The sequence below is a fragment of the Macaca thibetana genome, chromosome 16 (genome assembly GCF_024542745.1).
Source record: "Macaca thibetana thibetana isolate TM-01 chromosome 16, ASM2454274v1, whole genome shotgun sequence".
In the NCBI taxonomy this organism is placed as follows: domain Eukaryota; kingdom Metazoa; phylum Chordata; class Mammalia; order Primates; family Cercopithecidae; genus Macaca; species Macaca thibetana.
This window is the reverse complement of record NC_065593.1, coordinates 16,704,765-16,724,278: the sequence shown is the minus strand read 5'-3', so window position 1 is coordinate 16,724,278 and position 19,514 is coordinate 16,704,765. Positions and strand designations below refer to the sequence as shown.

At 47.7% G+C, this 19,514-nt stretch overlaps 2 protein-coding genes across 5 annotated transcripts in view; both read left to right on the top strand.

Annotated features, from left to right (window-relative positions):
- PSMB6 (proteasome 20S subunit beta 6) overlaps positions 1 to 19,514 on the top strand; it is a 213,915-nt gene that overhangs the window by 14,049 nt on the left and 180,352 nt on the right. The window contains exon 1 of one of the 4 annotated variants that reach the window (XM_050765449.1): positions 8,505 to 8,508. The exons of the other annotated variants lie outside the window; for them this stretch is intronic. The gene's annotated coding sequence lies outside the window, so the exon portion shown is untranslated. Of the gene's footprint in view, positions 1 to 8,504; positions 8,509 to 19,514 lie in introns of those variants that run through there. 4 annotated transcript variants of the gene reach the window in all.
- The window catches only part of ARRB2 (arrestin beta 2), a 160,035-nt gene that overhangs the window by 44,741 nt on the left and 95,780 nt on the right, over positions 1 to 19,514 (top strand). The window lies entirely within an intron of this gene.

Here is a 19,514-nt window from a genome sequence, read left to right as displayed (position 1 = left end):
ATGGGAGTTCTGTGAATAAGAGACTTCGCACACCTTCCAAGTGAATATCCACTAAATTCCCACCCCTGTTCCTGCACTTAAATCACTGGCCTAGAAAGTTGAAGATGGCATTTGCTGTCACCTCTGAGCGTGCCTGTCTCCCGTCTCCATGCTGTGGAAGGAGCGTCAACAGAAAGTTCCCCTTGAGATCCGTCCTCTGGATGTAGACTGCAGTGTTTGCGATAAACAGTGGCCCAAGACAGCAGGGTTTGGGGTGGTCCCGCACTTGGAGGAAGCCCATCAAGGAACGTTGGTTTATTTTCACAGCTGTTTGGTGGTAGGATTTGCATCGAAAAATCTTGAGATTCTATAGAGCTCCAGCCATTAGCTTATTCTTCTTCTCAGCCAAGAATCGTTGTATAATTGGGTTGGATTTTAGCCATGCACTTCTAAACCTTCCCTATAAGGAGCGAATCTGTGTCTTCATCTCGTGCAGCGGGCTCTCCACACCAGTGCCTGTGTGTCTTTGTGGGGTCCCATGTGTCCCTTGGGTGGTATATTGGGGGTGGGCAGGAGATCCCTGGGGGTGTCAGGAGGAACATGGCAGAGCCTGCAGGTGGGTGAGCAGTATTCTCCGTGGATTGGTTGGTCCAGGCTGCAGTCTTGCCCTCTCTCTGGGATTCTCCCATGCTGGAAACCATTCCCTTGCTAGCTCTCTCGTCTCTTGTAGGCTTGGGGAGGAGAGCCCTATTATTAGCAGAGACACATACCTGAAGCTTAGGGTTTCAAACCTGAAGCCAATCTGGGAGCACAAGCGCTCTGTGAAAAGCATGCCTATATGTTACTGAGTCCTCACACACGTTACATAGAGCTCTGCCCACCTGCCGACATGGCCAGACGCTCTGCGCGTGAAGCAGAGCAGATCCTGCCAGAATACAGAACAATTTCTTTTAAACTTTAGGAACGGTGTCCCTCATGCCTCACATTCAGAATGGGACAGACTCGAGATTTGTTGTTGTTGTTGTTTTTTGAGGCGGAGTCTGGCTCTGTGGCCCAGGCTGGAGTGAGTGGCGCCATCTTGGCTCACTGCAAGCTCCGCCTCCCGGGTTCGCGCCATTCTCCTGCCTCAGCCCCGGAGTAACTGGGACTACAGGCGCCCGCCACCACGCCCGGCTAATTTTTATTTATTTTTTTTTTTTTTTTTTGAGGCGGAGTCTGGCTCTGTCGCCCAGGCTGGAGTGCGGTAGCGCCATCTCGGCTCACTGCAAGCTCCGCCTCCCGGGTTCGCGCCATTCTCCTGCCTCAGCCCCGGAGTAACTGGGACTACAGGCGCCCGCCACCACGCCCGGCTAATTTTTATTTATTTATTTTTTTTGAGGCGGAGTCTGGTTCTGTGACCCAGGCTGGAGTGAGTGGCGCCATCTTGGCTCACTGCAAGCTCTGCCTCCCGGGTTCGCGCCATTGTCCTGCCTCAGCCTCCCGAGTAACTGGGACTACAGGCGCCCGCCATCGCGCCCGGCTAATTTTTATTTATTTTTTTCTTTTTTGAGGTGGAGTCTGGCTCTGTGGCCCAGGCTGGAGTGCGGTGGCGCCATCTCGGTTCACTGCAAGCTCCGCCTCCCGGGTTCGCGCCATTCTCCTGCCTCAGCCTCCCGAGTAGCTGGGACTACAGGTGCCGCCTCCTCACCCGGCTCATTTTTTTTTTTTTTTTTTTTGTATTTTTAGTAGAAACGGGGTTTCACCGTGTTAGCCAGGGTGGTCTCGATCCCCTGACCTCGTGATCCGCCCGCCTCGGCCTCCCAGAGTGCTGGGATTACAGGCGTGAGCCACCGCGCCCGGCCCAGACTCGAGATTTTGAAGTTGGTTCCATGATGTTCTTGTCTGTGGTCTTTGTTGGGGGTGGGGGGTGAGGGATCATAAGAGAGTTGATGAGTTTTAAACTTGATTTTACCTCTAAGACAAAGCATGAGAAGAAAATCCGTCTGGGTCTCACAATCCTGAGCTATTTGGAAGCCGCCATTTTAGATCTGGGTTCCGCGAAAGCTCCCCGTTTGTGAGACCCAATTTCATCTTGCTTTCCACCCTGGCAGGGAGGATTTCACATCTTTTTCCCCCTTTCCCGAGAGAATTTTTTCTTGGAGCTGCTCATAAGAGTCTTATGTTTTTCCAGATAGATTCCTTCACCTGGATTTTGTTAACATTTATGAAGTCGGATCAAATTGGCTTGTGTGTTTCCCTGAAGTGAACGTTCCACCAGAGCCACGATGGGTTTGAGCCTTGCTGAGAGCTGATGGATATTTTTCAAGGCGAGCGAGAGCCTATAAGCACTTTCTGAATATGACAAAGCACATGCTGGAGAGGGGAGACCGAACAGGCCAGGTGTTTGCGGAACAGTTTGTTAAAGCCAATGAATTTCGCAAATGTGCTAGATGATGAAAAGTTCTCAGCTTTCCCAGTTGCAGTGATCAGGACTCTGTAACTGGAGACTGTTGTGAGAGAAGATTTTATTCTCTGCCATCATGACCGGGCCTATATGACTGCAGGCAATTGCACAGAAGACTAGAAATGCTGATTCAGTTGGTCAGTTTGGGATGGGACATCTTACCAGTCTGGCAGAACCAACTCAGGCTTGGGTTTCTCCAGCTGGTGATGGGTGACCAACTCATTCTGATGAGTTGATTACGCCTGTGGACATGGCCCACTTGATTTACTTTTTCTCCCTCTGTTAGCTGTGCTCTCCCAACCACATGATAAATGGACCCAGTATGATTATTTCTGAGCCATCTTATCTCTCTCACTTTTAAAGATTGGACTGGGTTTGCTTTTAGAGCTTTTGATCTCTTATCTCTTGGTGCTTGGACTTGCTTTGACACCAAACAGCCCTCATAGTCTTTCGAAAGAGCACCTTAAACATTCCTAGGCTGGGCGCGGTGGCTCATGCCTGTAGTCCCCGCCCTTTGGGAGGCCGAGGCAGGACAACTATTTGAGTTTATGGAGTTTGAGACCAGCCTAGGCAACATAGTGAGACTCTGTCTCTACAGAAAGTTTTAAAATTTAGCCAGGTGTGGTGGCACAGGCTTGTAGTCCCAGTTACTTGGAAGGCCAAGGCGGGAGGATGACTTGAGCCTGGGAGGTCAAGGCATCAGTGAGCAATGGCTGTGCCACTGCCTGGGTGATAGAGCAAGACCTTGTCTCAAAAGAAAGACAGAAAAATCCCTAAGACCTGCCTACTCCCTAGAAAGCACCAAATAAGGAAAAGCGCCCGGGAAGAATGCAGGTAAGAAGGCTGTGCTCTCTGAGGCATCCAGGCAGCCTTCACTGGAGGGACAAGATCCAGACAGGTGGGATGACAAACTGGGAAGGGGCCCTGAACCAGAGGCAGGTGATATGGATGGCAGCCAGAGAGACACCAGACGGTGTTACCGTAGGTCTTGACTGTCCACCTTCATCCCCGAAGTTGATCCAGCTTTCTTTTTTTTTTTTTTTTTTTTTTTTGAGGCGGAGTCTTCACTCTGTCGCCCAGGCTGGAGTGCAGTGGCACCGTCTCAGCTCACTGCAAGCTCCGCCTCCCGAGTTCGCGCCATTCTCCTGCCTCAGCCTCCCGAGTAGCTGGGACTACAGGCGCCCGCCACCGCGCCCGGCTAATTTTTTTTTTTGTATTTTAGTAGAGACGGGGTTTCACCGTGTTAGCCAGGATGGTCTCGATCTCCTGACCTCGTGATCCGCCCGCCTCGGCCTCCCAAAGTGCAGGGATTACAGGCGTGAGCCACCGCGCCCGGCCAATCCAGCTTTCTTACTGTCACGTAGGTGGGTGTAAAATCGATCTTTAAGGATCTGATTTTTTGTTTGTTTTTGTTTTTTTGAGACGGAGTCTCACTCTGTCGCCCAGGCTGGGGTACGGTGGCGCGATTTTGCCTCACTGCAACCTCCGCCTCAGGGGTTCAAGTGATTCTCGTGCCTCAGCCTCCTGAGTAGCTGGGATTGCAGGCGTGTGCCACCATGCCTGGCTAATTTTTGTATTTTTAGTACAGATGGGGTTTCACCATGTTGGTCAGGCTGGTCTCGAACTCCTGACCTGAAGTGATCCGCCAGCTTCAGCCTCCCAAAGTGCCGGGATTACAGGTGAGAACCACTGTGCCCGGCCGGGGATCTGAGTTTCAATCACTCCCAGTAGCAAGCGTCCTTACCTGGTTTGCAGACTGAGTGGCGTTTGCGCTGCCGGGGCTCGTCCTGGCCTGCCTGCCCCTCTGGCTGTCGCTTTCCCGCCTCTGTTCATTACAGCCTCCTCTCCTCGGCTTGTTGCTCCTGTGTGCTGCGTCCTAAGCTCTGTGCTTCTTCCTCTACATTAGGGTTGGTAGCCCAGGGCTTTAGGGAGTCTGTGGATGTCCAGATTGAGTGGTTTACCTCAATTTGGTTGAGGTTGCAGTAAGCCGAGATTGAGCCATCGCACTCCAGCCTGGGCAACAAGAGTGAAATTCTGTCTCAAAAATTGCATCGTTTCTTTGATGTTTACTGGCTGGCATTCTTCAGTAAAGAAGGTCTTTCCCTCCCTCTAACTCAGTTTTTGAGTATTCCCGGAGGCCCATGGATTCTTTTGTTTTTTGTTTTTTAATTTAATTCAATGTGCCGTAATCCCTTACTGTTGTAATTTTTTTGATGCTCAAACTGTTCAGAGGGAGAAGACTTGTGTCTTTTTGCCATATCCCCATGGTTCTTTGAGCACTTTTTCATTTTATTTTATTTTATATTTTTGAGACCGAGTCTCACTCTGTTGCCCAGGCTGGAGTGCAGTGGCGTGATCTCAGCTCACTGCAACCTCCGCCTCCCAGGTTCAAGCGATTCTCGTGCCTCGGCCTCCTGAGTAGCTGGGACTACAGGCATAAGCCACCATGACTGGCGAATTTTTATATTTTTAGTAGCGATGGGTTTCACTATGTTAGCCACGCTGGTCTTGAACTCATGACCTCAGGTGATCTGCCTGCCTCAGCCTCCCAAAGTGAGGGAGTGGTTACAGGCGTGAGCCACCATGCCCGGCCTTTGAGCATGTTCTTGCTTTCTGGCACAAGGCACTCCAGACTGACCTTTTACTTTCCTTGCCCCAACTGTGGAATCAGTCATTTATTCAAATCCTGGTCTCTTGTTGTAGATAATTTTTTTTTTTTGCAAGATAGAAAATTTTATTTCACAGAAGCTGAAACATGCATGGGTGGTAAATAAATAGATATTAAACCTCACTAAGTAGGCAGAGAAGTGAGATATTTCACATCCATCAGATTAACAAAAATTAAAAAGTCTTTTAATGCTAAGTGTTGGCAAGAACACTGAATGAAACAGAACCTGCTGGTGGGAATGTCATTTGACTCAATGATATTGGAAAATAAATTGATAATAAAGAGAAAAAGCGAATATGCATTTATACCATAACTCACCAGCTCCACTTTGAGGATATGCTCTAGGGAGGTTCTTGTACATGGGCACAAAAAGATATGCACAAGAATGTTCACACTAGCAATGTTCATAATGGTCAAAAATAATAGGTAGGCTAAATGTCCTTTCACAGGACATTCATAAGTAGATGGTGGCATAACCATGCAGTACAATAACATAGAGGGTAAAAATTAGTGAGAGCTCCAGGTATCAGTGTGGATCGCTGTAAGACACAAAATGTTGACAGGAAAAAAAAGCGATTTGCATAAGCATACACACGGATAATAACATTTCTATAAAGTGTTTTAAAATGGATATTAATACTATATATTGTTTAAAGACACAATACATACATAGTAAAATATACAAAAGTGCCTGGAAATGATAAAATGCTAGATTCCCTCATCTAGTGGATTGGAAGGAGGCTGCGGTTAGGGAAGGGAACACGCAGACAGCTTCAATTTGATTGCTAATGTTTAATTTCTTTGTGTGTGTGTGTGTGTGTGTGGTGGAGAATTTTTATTTCCCAATGAAGGTCCAGGAACTCGTTGTGCTCATTTTGCTGGGTGTCAAGCTTCTAGACCCTTTCAGTGAACACAGCTAAGATGTTTTAGAGGAGCCTCCCAGTGTACTGAAACCTCCAGCTTAAATTCAGCTCCAGAGGCCTCGTCTGTGCTTCAGTCCATATGTTTCCTTTTCTCAAACCATCCTGATTCCCAACAATTTCAATATGCTTATAGATTTCTTCTGTACTGCAATACCCAAATTCTGAAACAGTAGTTTCTGGGTTTTTAAACTGATGTCACTGCCAACAACAAACCCACCAGGTAAGGTTTGAGATTTCTCTTCAGCCCCTTTCCAAAGTGCTGGGTTTACAGGCGTGAGCCACTGTGCCTGCCTGATCCTCCTCATCTTTAAAAAATGCCTGCATAGGCCAGGCGCGGTGGCTCATGCCTGTAATCCTAGCACTTTGGGAGGCCGAGGCAGGTGGATTCCCTGAGCTCGGGAGTTGGAGACCAGCCTGGGCAACATAGTGAAACCCCATCTCTACTAAAATACAAGAAATTAACCAGGCATGGCGGTATGCGCCTGTAAACGCAGCTACTCGGGAGGCTGAGACAGGAGAATCATTTGAACCTGGGAGGCGGAGGTTGTAGTGAGCTGAGATAGCACCACTGCACTCCAGCCTGGGCAACAGAGCAAGACTCCATCTCAAAAAAAAAAAAAAAGCCTGTATAGTCGTCCACTGTGCTAGCTGATCATTTGTTCAACCTGTCTCCTGTGCAGGGATATCTTGGGGTTTTTTTTTTTTCCAGTATTTTGCTATTACAAGCAGGACTGCGGCGAGCAGCCTTCGGTGTATGCTGTTTCGCATTTGTGGGGGTGGGTCTTCAGGGTTAGTTCCCAGGATTGAGATTGCTGGGTTCAAGGGTAAATACATATTTTGTCAGACATTGCCAAAATCTTCTCTGTTTTGCACTCTCATCAGAAACATGAGAATGCTTGCTTTACCCTCAACGGCGAGTGCCGTCAGGTTTTTGAATTTTTAGGTGACAGATGGTTTCAGTGTGGTGTCAATTTGTGTTTCTCTTATGAGTGAAGATGAGCATATTTTCATGTTGACGGGAGACTTGTATATCTTGTTCTATGAACTCTTCTGTCTTTATTCATTTTTCTATTTTTTCACTTGATTTTATTTATTTATTATTATTATTTTAAAATTAATTAATTTATTTTTTTGAGACAAAGTTTCACTCTCATCACCCAGGCTGAAGTGCAATGGCACAATCTTAGCTCACGGCAACCTCCGCCTCCCGGGTTCAAGGGATTCTCCTGCCTCAGCCTCCTGCGTAGCTGGGATTGCAGGCATATGCCACCACACCCGGCTAATTTTGTACTTTTCTGGTAGAGATGGGGTTTCTCCATGTTGGCCAGGCTGGTCTCGAACTCCCAACCTCAGGTGATCTACCTGCCTCAACCTCCCAAAGTTCTGGGATTACAGGCATGAGCCACCACGTCCAGCGTTTTCACTTGATTTTCAAGAGTGTGTGTGTGTGTGTGTGTGTGTGTGTTTGTCAGAGTCTCACTCCCATTGCCCAGGCTGGAGTGCAATGGCATGATCTTGGCTCTCAACAGCCTCTTCCTCCTGGGTTCAAGTGGTTCTCCTGCCTCAGCCTCCCGAATAGCTGGGACTACAGGTGTGTACCACCACGCCCGGCTAATGTTTGTATTTTCTGTAGAGACAGGGTTTCACCATGTTGGCCAGGCTGATCTCAAATTCCTGACCTCAAGGGATCTGCCTGCCTCAGCCTCCCAAAGTGTTGGGATTGTAGGTGTGAGCCACTGTGCCTGGCCAAGAATTTTTATATATCAGAAAGATTTCTGAGCTGAGCACAGTGACTCACATCTGCAATCTCAGCAATTTGAGAGGCCAAGCTCGGAGGATTGCTTGAGTCCAGGAGTTCAAGACCAGCCTGGGCAACATAGTGAGACCCCATCTCTACAAAAGGTTTAAAACTTAGCCAGGCATGGTGGTGCGCACTTGTAGTCCCAGCTACTCGGGAGGCTGAGGCAGAAGGATTACTTGAGACCAGGAGGGCAAGGCTGCGGTGACCTGTAATCGTGCCATTGTACTCCAGTCTGGACAACAAAGTGAGACCCTGTCTCCAAAAAAAAAAAAAATTCATAAAAGATTTCTGTATCCATCCCAGCTCTCTCCACCCACTCTGCCTGTAACCTGATCTAGCTCATGTCTAAGGCTTGGATTTTTCCATGTAAGTGTTGAGTTGTGGTAATCAAAATGTAATGGTTATTAGTAGTAGGGCTAGCAGGGTGTTGATTGTTAAGGCTAATATTAGGTTAATTACTCTTTTTCAAATGTTGTCGAAACTAGTTGATTGGAAGTCAACCGTACTGTCTATACTTGGATTAGAACAACTGGCTCCTAACACTGGTTTCCAGGCCTCAGTCTCATCCTTCTCTAATCCATTTACATCTTGGAACTAGAATGATCTTAAAATGCACATCTGATCATGTCACCACCTCCAGTGACTGGATTCCTTTCGTCCTTGGGATAAGCAGTTTCTTAGCGGGGCATGGGGGACCACCTCCCCTGGCCGTGTGCTCTGTCCTCTTTTGTCTTCAAAGCATCTTTTCCAAGAGCTGTATGTGGTCACAGAACGAGGGGCTTTGTGAAATTATGCTGGCAGCAGAAATGAGCAGACCTGGCTGCTTAGGTTGGCTACATTGTCTCATGGTCTAAAACACCATTTCCTTGGTGAGGCCTTCATCAACACCCCTCCATCATCTCTGTTCCCGGAGCACCGTGAACTTCATCCTGTCACTCACAGCTCCTGTTTGATCACTAGACTGTAAGCTCCCCGAGCGCAGAGCATGCACCTGCTTCCCTACTGGATCTAGCAGGCACTCCATCAGTATTTCTTTTTTGAGACAGAGTCTCGCTCTGTTGCCCAGGCTGGAGTGCAGTAACGCGATCTTGGCTCACTGCAAGTTCCGCCTCCCGGGTTCACGCCATTCTCCTGCCTCAGCCTCCCAAGTAGCTGGGACTACAGGCGCCCGCCACCGTGCCTGGCTAATTTTTTTGTATTTTTAGTAGAGACGGGGTTTCACCATGTTAGCCAGGATGGTCTCGATCTCCTGACCTCGTGATCTGCCCACCTTGGCCTCCCAGAGTGCTGGGATTACAGGCGTGAGCCACCGCGCCCGGCCTCCATCAGTATTTCTCAATGGATGGCTTGTACTGCTGAGTCGACAGGTTGTTTGGTGCCAGGGAAATACAGGAGGAGTGGAATGAAAGAGTGAGTGGTTCAGCCCAAACTCCTGAGGGTTAAGTGCTTTTACTTTCAGAATTAATCAGGTGCCGTTGAATTTCTTTCCAGTGGGACCTTCTTACCCAAGATGGCTTCAATTCCAGTCACCAGAGAGTTTTGAGAACCAGTGGGAGGGGTTCCTGGGCAGCAGGGCTCTGGTCCCATCGGGATTTGTTTATTCAGCTGATGTTAATAAATGAAGCTGAAGGTAACAAGCTGTCACTTAGCCTCTCCAGGCTGGACCAGAACTGCCATTGGTTAAGTTTCAGATTTCAGCCCCAAAGTACAGTGTCACCACCTTTGGATGAAGGATATTAATTAGTGTCATGAGGGAGATCACAGTCTCATTCCCTTCCATCACTAGCACGAGGCTGAAAAAAAAAGAAAATCAAATTCAGTTAGAACAGAGACGTGCTGAGAAGCTGGGCCAGAGACCCTGCGGGGAACCTGCCGTTGTTTGTCAAAAAACGAGGCCAGCGAGGAAGAAGCCAACCACGCCTCCCACTCCACTCGCTTTGGAACCCACAGAATGCTCAACAGGGCAGCACCTTTCAATTAATAAGACACTCAGATTCCAGCCTGGTGCAGTTAAGCGAACTGGATTAACCACGCGGCACGTGGCAGAGCCACAGTGCAAACCACGGCTCCTGCTGCCGAGGAAAATGCAGGCTCCTTGGCCGCTCGGGGCTGTGCGTCCGACGTGAGCAGCCTCGGGGCAGGGACGGATTCTGTTCATGTCCGTCCACTCTGCCATCCCAGGCCTCAGAGGCTTCTGTTCACCTGACCATGGCAGGGTTGTTCTGCCCGCCCGTGAAAACCACTCCAACCATCGTGGTTACCATTGCATTGCACGTTGTCAAATTTGGGGAACATCACCTCCCAGGCCCCTTAAAGCACTCTAATAAGGGCTTTGACAAAACACAAGCATTATTATGAATATAATAATAATCAGGATTAGTTGACTGTCCTGGCGGTTTCTGGTCTGCAGAGGGTTAACAAGGATGACAATAATGTTGCCCCCTGGGTTGGGTTTCTCATCTGCTTTATCAGGCCCACCCCCTACTCGGGACTGATTCTCCACATCCCATATTCCTGTTCCCCACCCCCACCGCACCAAGGGCAAAAGAAAAACCCAAAGTTCTTCTCAGAACCTTGTCCCCTGCCCCCTACTCCCCTGACTGCAGTTTTCCTGTTAGCCAAGGAATTTCGTTCCACAGATCTGTTGGCTTCTTTCTGTTGCTTTAGCCAGCAGGCTTACCCTGACCCGAGGAGGGTGACTAAGGGGAAACAGAGTGTTTTCAGCCAGCGGCCATCACAGTTGCTGTATCAAGTATCTTTTCCAGGCAGTGGATTTCATGACCGGCGTGTCTTTATTCGGGAAAATTAACGCACTTAATTTAGAGGGATGGATTTCCTTACCAGGAACGTTCCCCCCCTCATCTGTCCCCCGTGCCACCTGCCAGATCATCTACAGTGACAGCAACCACCATTTTTATCCTGGAGAGACCGTGAAAGCTAAGCCAGGAGGTCTGGCTTCTAGTCCGCACTCCACCTTGTAACGAACGTGAGACCTCACAGAGCCAGCTTTCTCCTTTGCAGTGGGCATGAGCCCGGGAGGATGGGGGAGGGGGTTAGTGGGCGTCTGAGACTCGGGGAGCTGCAGTCGTCCTTGGTGGGAGATCACAAGGTGAATTGATCGTGTGAGTCCGAGCATGCTCTCGGGCCAGAGACACCAAGGAGAAGGCACAGAGGGGAAAGAGGACTGGGTTGGGGGATTTCCTAAAATCGCACTTGCCAGGCTGGGCGCGGTGGCTCACGCCTGTAATCCAAGCACTTTGGGAGACTGAGGCGGGCAGATCACGAGGTCAGGAGTTCGAGACCAGCCTGGCCAACGTGGTGAAACCCCGACTCAACTAAAAATACAAAAAAATTAGCCAGGCATGGTGGCGCGCGCCTGTAATCCCAGCTACTCAGGAGGCTGAGGCAGAAAAAAGACTTGAACCCGGGAGGCAGAGGTTGCACTGAGGTGAGATCGCACCATTGCACTCTAGCCTGGGTGACAAAAGCAAAACTCCGTCATGCACACACACAAAAATTGCACTTGCTATAGGGATGGGGCTATTTTTCATTTTTTAACTTTTTAAATTTTTGTGGTTTTTTTTTTTTTTTTTTTTTTTTTTTGGGATGGAGTTCTGCTCTTGTTACCCAGGCTGGAGTGCAATGGCACAACCTAGGCTCACTGCAACCTCTGCCTCCCGGGTTCAAGTACGTCTCCTGCCTCAGTCTCCCGAGTAGCTGGGATTACAGGCACCCACGACCAAACCTGGCTAATATTTTGTAATTTTAGTGGAGGTGGGGTTTCACCATGTTGGCCAGGCTGGTCTCCAACTCCTGACCTCAGATGATCTAGCCTTTGAGATGACTCTAGCCCCAACCACCGAGTGGGACCTGCCTATCTGAGCCCAGTCCACTGCCAGGCTCACCAGAGCTGATAATAATCAATGATTGTTGTTTTATGTCTGTAAGTTGAGGTTGGTTCAGCAACAGGTGATGGGAACATTGTTCCAACGTGGTCTCCTCATCTCATTTGACTGCAGCTTCATCCCTCCGGTTGCTCAGGCCATCTTTGATTTATCTCTTTCTTTCATACCTCACATTCTATATGTCAAGGAATATTTGGTTCTGCCTTCTAAATATCCAGAATCCAATTGCTTCTCACCACCTCCAGTGCTTCCACCCTGGTCCAAGCCATCATCATCCAATGGGGCCATCCGTATGGTCTTTCCCCTGGATCACTGTGGTGACCTTCTGACTGCAGTAGCATCCTACTTCTACCTAGTCCCTCCTACCATTTATTCTCAACACATAGGCAGAATTATCTTGCCAACATGTAAGTCAGATCATGTCACTCTTTGGCACAAAACATGGCAGCAGCTTCCACCTTGCTCAGAGTCAATGCCTCAGTCCTTACGATGTCCTGACCGTTCTTGTCTCTCTGACCTCATTGTCTAGTCTTCTCCCCCCTCCAGTTCTGCTGTAGCTCCACTCTCCTTGCTAGTCCCTGAATGCATCGGCTCACTTCTACTTCAGGCCCTTTGCATGAGCTATGCTCTTCATTTATTTCCTGGAATTTGTCATTACTTTTTCTTTGTCATTTGCCTACTATTCTATGTGGCAATTGCTAATTTTTTTTCCCCAAGTGCTTTCATGTTTCTGGATACTATTTTCCATATCCTCAAACATGCCATTTTCTTTGATTCCTTGGGTGTCTCACTCCTGGTACCTGCCATCCTGCTCCGCTCTGGACTGGTAGCTCTCTATATAGTTCTCTATCCACTATCATCCTGGCATTTGTCTTCACTACTGTTCAGCATTGAATCCCATGACTTCTAGTTCCACATTATTTTTCTTAGTTTAGTTCCTCGTTTTGTTGGTGCACATCCTGCAGTAGCTACTTAAGAGAGGACATACATGTGAGGTAAAATTTGAGTCCTTGCATGCCTGAGATGCTTTTATTCCACCTTCCTATTTCATTGATCATCTGGTTACAAGTATTCTCGGCTGAAAATCATTTTCACACAGAAGCTTGAAGGCATTGTTTTCTTTCAGTGTGGCTATTTATTTTTTTTTTTTTTTTTTTTTTTTTTTTTTTTTTTTTTTTTTGACGGAGTCTCGCTCTGTCGCCCAGGTTGGAGTGCAGTGGCCGGATCTCAGCTCACTGCAAGCTCCGCCCCCCGGGTTTACGCCATTCTCCTGCCTCAGCCTCCCGAGTAGCTGGGACTACAGGCGCCCGCCACCGCGCCCGGCTAGTTTTTTGTATTTTTAGTAGAGACGGGGTTTCACCGTGTTAGCCAGGATGTTCTCGATCTCCTGACCTCGTGATCCGCCCGACTCGGCCTCCCAAAGTGCTGGAATTACAGGCTTGAGCCACCGCGCCCGGCCTCAGTGTGGCTATTTAGAAGTCCAAGACTGACACCTGATCTTCTGTATGTTTTTTTTCTCTCAGGGAGCTTTAGAAATCTTTATTCTGGGTATTCTGAAATCTGTGATGACCTTGGGGTGGGCATTTAGTCGGGCCTCTCAATCTGGAGACTCACATCTTTCAATTCTGTGAAGTGGTATTATTTTTACTGTCACTCTCTCTCCTCTATGTTCTCCTTAGAGAATTCTTATTAGCTGGAAATTGGACTTCCTAGAGTGGTCCTCATTCTTAGATTTTTTCAATTATCATTCTTTTTAAATCTCTGTTTATTTTTGTTCTACTTTATCTTCCACCAAACTTGCTTTTGAATATGTTAATCTTACCCTTCTTTGGAACAATTTCCAAAATTTCATTTTTGTTTTTTCATTAATTCCTTTAAAAGTGACATTCAAAATAGAGAATAAAGCATCTAACTCTTGTTTAATGGATATAACATCTTATTTTGCTTTTCTGAAGAAATTACTTATCAAGTTTTTTTCACTTTTTTCTCCTTCCATCATCTCTGCTTTCCCCAAATTTCTTTTTCCTATTTGTCTGGATCCCTCTCTTCCAAGTTGGAGGCTGTCTTTAAACATTTGGTGATCCTGGGCTGCCTGTTCTTGTCTAAGTGTGACTCACTAAAGACATGAGGGAACTCTGAGGGAGTGGGTGAGGCTTGTCCATAGAAGGACCTACGACAAGGTCGTTGGACAGCAAACTGCTCCCTTCCTTGCTCCCTTCCTTCCTTCCTTCCTTCCTTCCTTCCTTCCTTCCTTCCTTCCTCTCTTTTCTTTTCTTTTCTTTTGATGGAGTTTCACTCTTGTTGCCCAGGCTGGAGTGCAATGGCGCCATCTCTCACTGCAGCCTCTGCCTCCTCGGTTCAAGTGATTCTCCTGCCTCAGCCTCCCGAGTAGCTGGGATTACAGACATGTCCCACCACTCCAGGCTAATTTTTTTTTTTTTTTTTAGTAGAAATGGGGCTTCACCATGTTGGTCAGGCTGGTCTCGAAGTCATTACCTCAGGTGATCCACCTGCCTTGGCCTCCCAAAGTGTTGGGATTACAGGCGTGAGTCACTGAGCCCAGCCCAAACTGGCTTTCAAATTGGGGCAGGACTCCAAGATGTCAGAATGTGGAGGTCTTTCCTCTGGAGCCATTCGGTTATCCAGAGAGAACGTGTCAAATCTTTTACTGGCAGTGAGGGTGGGGAGGTGTGCAACGGGTGGCTGGAGAGAGCTGGGGTGTGCCTGCTATAAGAGGAGGAAGGGGGTCCATCCTCCCCCTACACAGGCCACATAACCCCCCTGTTTTTAGTCCCATGCCTCATGCCCACCTTCTGTAGATTTGGATCTCCCCATCCTCAGCACCTAGAGTTCTACAAGACCAAGCCCCTTTCTTCTTGTTAGTTTCCTCGTCTGCAGGGAGCCAGGTAGTGATCTCCAGCTCTGCCAAGTCAGCTCCTGCTCCTCTCCCTCTTCCAGATATTTGCGGGACTCTCTCATCCATATTCGTCTCTTCCCTCACTTTATCCCATTATGAGTTTATATATTCTTGATTCCTTTATTGCCATTTCAGTGCAGTTTTGGAAGGGAGAAGTGAGCAATCTTCCTCGCTGACTCAGAAGTGGGCTGCATTTTAAAAACAAAGTCGGCTGCATTGCTCAAAGATGAGGGTTTAGGAAAACCAATTTGTGTGCAAGACGTACTTTTTCGCAGATACACGTGTGCGTGCCTTATGTGATGAAACTCCTTTGAGAGGGGCCAGCCCGTGAAATCCCCGGATGGTGAACACAGGACCCACCTCAGTGAGTTGCTATGAGGATTAAATGAGCTAATACAAGTAAAATGCTTAGCACAGGGCCTGGCATTTGAGTTCTCAAGGAATTCTCAAGGGATAGCAGTGATGATTATTCCGATAGTTTCAGGATGAACTTGACTAAGGGCTCTGGGGATTTAGGAGAAATTCTGTCCATCCTCTTCTGTGCCCTGAAGGAGGAAGGACCTTCTGCAGGCTTCTCCTGGGAACCCCACCGGCCTGTGGATCTCAGAGCTCTCTGGAGTTTGCGAAGGCAGTGGGGAAATCCCTCTGGTCTTGGCCACTCTGACACTGCATAATCGGCATAACTGGGGCATCCCAGCTCAGCCTGGAATGTTCTTGTTTCTTGGCATGAACCTGTCTTTTTGCAAACACAGTCACTTTGTGTCTGGCCCATCAGCCCTCTTCCAAAGGTTTCTTCTACCCAGTACCGCCAAACACACCGTTTTCAACGTTAAAGTCACTCTTTAATTTGTAACAAAGATATATGGGTTCTAGTTCTGTCTTTGCCACCAATTGCCTAGAAATAGCTCAAACTCGGGATCTAGATTTGATCTGCCCAGTTTGAATCCCGACTTTGCCATCGATGAGCCGTGTCCCACGGGCAAGCACTCAGTCCTCTATGGGCCTGGTTTCCTCGTCTATCAAATGAAGATAATAATAGTTCCTAACTCATAGAGCTATCATGGGGCTGAAAAAAATAATCCATGTAACACGCCCAGCCTGGTACTCAGAGTTCAGATAAAGCTAGCTGTAAGGATTACTATCTTTCCCAATTTAAACTCTCCCGCAAACTTCATAGCTCCAGGCACAACTGGAGGTGAGGACTCAGGCATATGAAGCTTTTCCAGGGGCTGAGGCAGAGGAAATGTGATCTCCTGGATTTCGTTTGTAGCTTCTACTAGACCACATAGCAACCGGGCAACATAGCAACGAACGAAAGCAATTCCATTTAGTTCCAAGTCAAGCAACTTACTTTTTCAAAAGTATGTCATTCCGACCTGAAAAAACCAATCTCCTTAGTAGTTTTCATGTCATAGAGACAAACACTTTATGGTAAAAATGCTATTTGATTTTGTTTCTGCTCAAAGCAGTTCTCATCACAATTTTTTTTTTTTTGAGACAGAGTTTCACTCTTGTTGCCCAGGCTGGAGTGCAATGGTGCGATCTCGGCTCACCACAACCTCCGCCTCCTGGGTTCAAGCGATTCTCCTGCCTCAGTCTCCCGAGTAACTGTGATTTCAGGCGTGCGCCACGTCCCACTAATTTTTTTGTATTTTTAGTAGAGACAGGGTTTCTCTATATTGGCCAGGCTGGTCTCGAACTCCCAACCTCAGGTGATCCGCCCACCTCAGCCTCCCAAAGTGCTGGGGTTATAGGCGTGAGCCACTGTGCCGGGTGCTCATCACAAATTTTAAAACTGATCACAGATTTTTTCTTTTTCTTTTTTTTTTTTTTTTTTTTGAGACGGAGTCTCACTGTGTCTCCCAGGCTGGAGCGCAGTGGCGTGATCTCGGCTCACTGCAAGCTCCGCCTCCCGGGTTCACGCCATTCTCTCGCCTCAGCCTCCCAAGTAGCTGAGACTACAGGCGCCCGCCACCACGCCCGGCTAGTTTTTTGTATTTTTAGTAGAGACGGGGTTTCACCATGTTAGCCAGGATAGTCTCGATCTCCTGACCTCGTGATCCACCCGCCTCGGCCTCCCAAAGTGCTGGGATTACAGGCTTGAGCCACCGCGCCCGGCCTGATCACAGATTTTTTCGTCTGCTCTTCCAAGCCTACTGTTTTATAAACGAGTTACTATACTGCCCTCTCGTGGAACATAATGATTTCTTTGAGTCAAAGTCCTTGCTTAGATTTTTTTTTTTCTTTCTTTTTGAGACTGAGTCTCACTCTGTCACCCAGACTGGAGTGCAGTGGTACAATCTCAGTTCACTGCAAACGCTGCCTCCCAGGTTCAAGCAATTCTTCTGCCTCAGCCTCCTGAGTAGCTGGGATTACAGGCACCTGCTGCCACACCCAACTAATTTATGTATTTTTAGTAGAGACGGGGGTTTCACCAAGTTGGCCAGGCTGGTCTCGAACTCCTGACCTCAAGTGATCCGCCTGCCTCGGCCTCCCAAGGTGCTGGGATTACAGGCGTGAGCCACTGCGCCCAGCCGTCCTCACTTAGATTTGAAATAGGACTCCCATTTATAATTTATTATTGATAGTATTAGGTTCATCGGAAAGTATGCTTTATCCACATATTTCACAAAACTCTTTTAAAAATGAATTATTCTTTCATTTTCAATTGTTCGAACTTGGAGGCTTAATGTTCACTGATTCTATCTTCCTACAGCGATTCTATCCAGTGGGTATGTCAATCCTGCTCCTCGAGCTTCCTCTGGGTTCAGAGGCTACTCATAAATTAGTCCACAGCAATTGAGGCACAGTGGGGAGAGCAGGCCACAGACCACAGGCCAATTGTTCTGCAGGGTTTGCGGTTAGAACTCAAGGAAACTGCCTGAAAGCCTCCTTTGTGCCAGTCCCCGTCCAGCCTCACCCCAGCTGGAGGCGCCGATGATCCTAAAGAGGATCAGAACATGCCACCCCCAAAATATGCTACCTGGGAAGAAAGACATTTCGAGCTGTAGGCAATGAAGAAACAATAGATGCAGTAAAAGTTCTCCGCCCGCCCTTATCTGCCTAAATGCAGGACCTAAATTTTGCTTTGAGGAAGATGCCCCCCTGTACCCGGAAGGACAGTGACTCTTATCACCGGTGACGGGAGTTGCATTGAGAAGAGTCTGCATAAACCAACAAATGGAAGAGAGATAACTCTTCTCGTCCATTCATTTCTCCCATATATTCCTAAACACTTTCGCACGGTTTACTACCCCGGAAGCCCAAACATTCTTTTCTTTATCCAGTCACTTCTCTATAACCCATCACCCTTTGCTCAAATAGTATTTAATTTCTCAAGTCTAAACACTTACTGGAGTTTTCTACTTCTTTTTGTGAAGCTGCTGTGCCTAAAATCTTAACATCAATAAAATTTGTATCCTTTTTCTCTTGTGAATCTGTGTTCTGTCAGTTTAATTTGCAGATACCCAGGAATAGAACCTAAGACAGTATGGGACAAATGTTTCCTCCCCTCTAATCCCAGGCGTGGAGTTGGTCGGCGGAGGGGCGGGACGTGGGTCAGCAGCCTTCATGCCCTTTTCCCGGAGAGCTTCTTGCAGTTGGTTTGGCTCTTGGACGTTACTCACCCGCTTCAGCAACCGCAGCTGCTGTGCCCGACAAATGGCAAAAGACAAGACACCAACCACACAAAGATCCCAGTGCGCAGGTTCCCTGCCTCATCTTGACTTTCAAGTGCCTTTATGTGCCTATGCAATGTTGCAATGTTAATCCTCGAGGGCGAAATCCAAGCTGGTTTATCCGCAGAGCTACCAGGGCCCGTGGTGATGGTGAGCAACGAGGCACAAATTTCTTCTCCTACAATACAAAGGATCTGTTCAACACACTTGCAGTCACAGTACAAACAGCTATTCTGTGTTAGATCAGCAAAGGAAACCAGTCCCAGTGCAAAGACAATTTTAGATCTATGTCCTGTTTCCTGTGGAAGCGCAAAACCAAAGGGGAGCCCACTGGTAGGACAGAGCAAGCACCCGTGAAGGTGCAGCCTGTTTTAAACTTAAGTTCTGATTCAGCAGGTTTGCAGCGGGTCCTGCGAATCTATCTGTTAACAAGCATCCCCAATCCCAGCACTTTGGGAGGCCGAGATGGGCGGATCACGAGGTCAGGAGATCGAGACCATCCTGGCTAACACTGTGAAACCCCCTCTCTACTAAAAAATACAAAAAACTAGCCGGGCAAGGTGGCGGGCGCCTGTAGTCGCAGCTACTCAGGAGGCTGAGGCAGGAGAATGGCGTGAACCCGGGAGGCGGAGCTTGCAGTGAGCTGAGATCCGGCCACTGCACTCCAGCCTGGGCGACAGAGCGAGACTCCGTCTCAAAAAAAAAAAAACAAAAAAAACAAACAAAAAAAAAAACAAGCATCCCCTGCAGGAGGGGTTCTGATGCAGAGTGTAGGAGGGCTGCCTGTATTCTGAGAAACACTGGATGGTGTCTGCCAAGATTCAATAGCAGACATTATTACAATTATTGGGAGACACAGGCTGTGCCAAATAGTAAAACAAAAATAAATATATTTACATTTCCCAGGGTTTGGCCCAATCAGACTGCTTGGCTCACATAAATCCCAGCGCATAGGCATTTGCAAACAATAAGCATATGTTTAGCATCCTAAACTCTACTTTTAAATAACACATTAAGGAATAGTCATGATTCATGCAATTAGTAAGTCCACAATTAACACTGAAGACTATTAACAATAATTAACACATAATTTTTACTATGCTATACTAATTTTAAAATACCTTTCACAACTCAAGGGATCTGGCAGTTTTTCAAATTTTTCTAGAAGGCCTGGCTTACACCAGCATCCATGACCATCTTC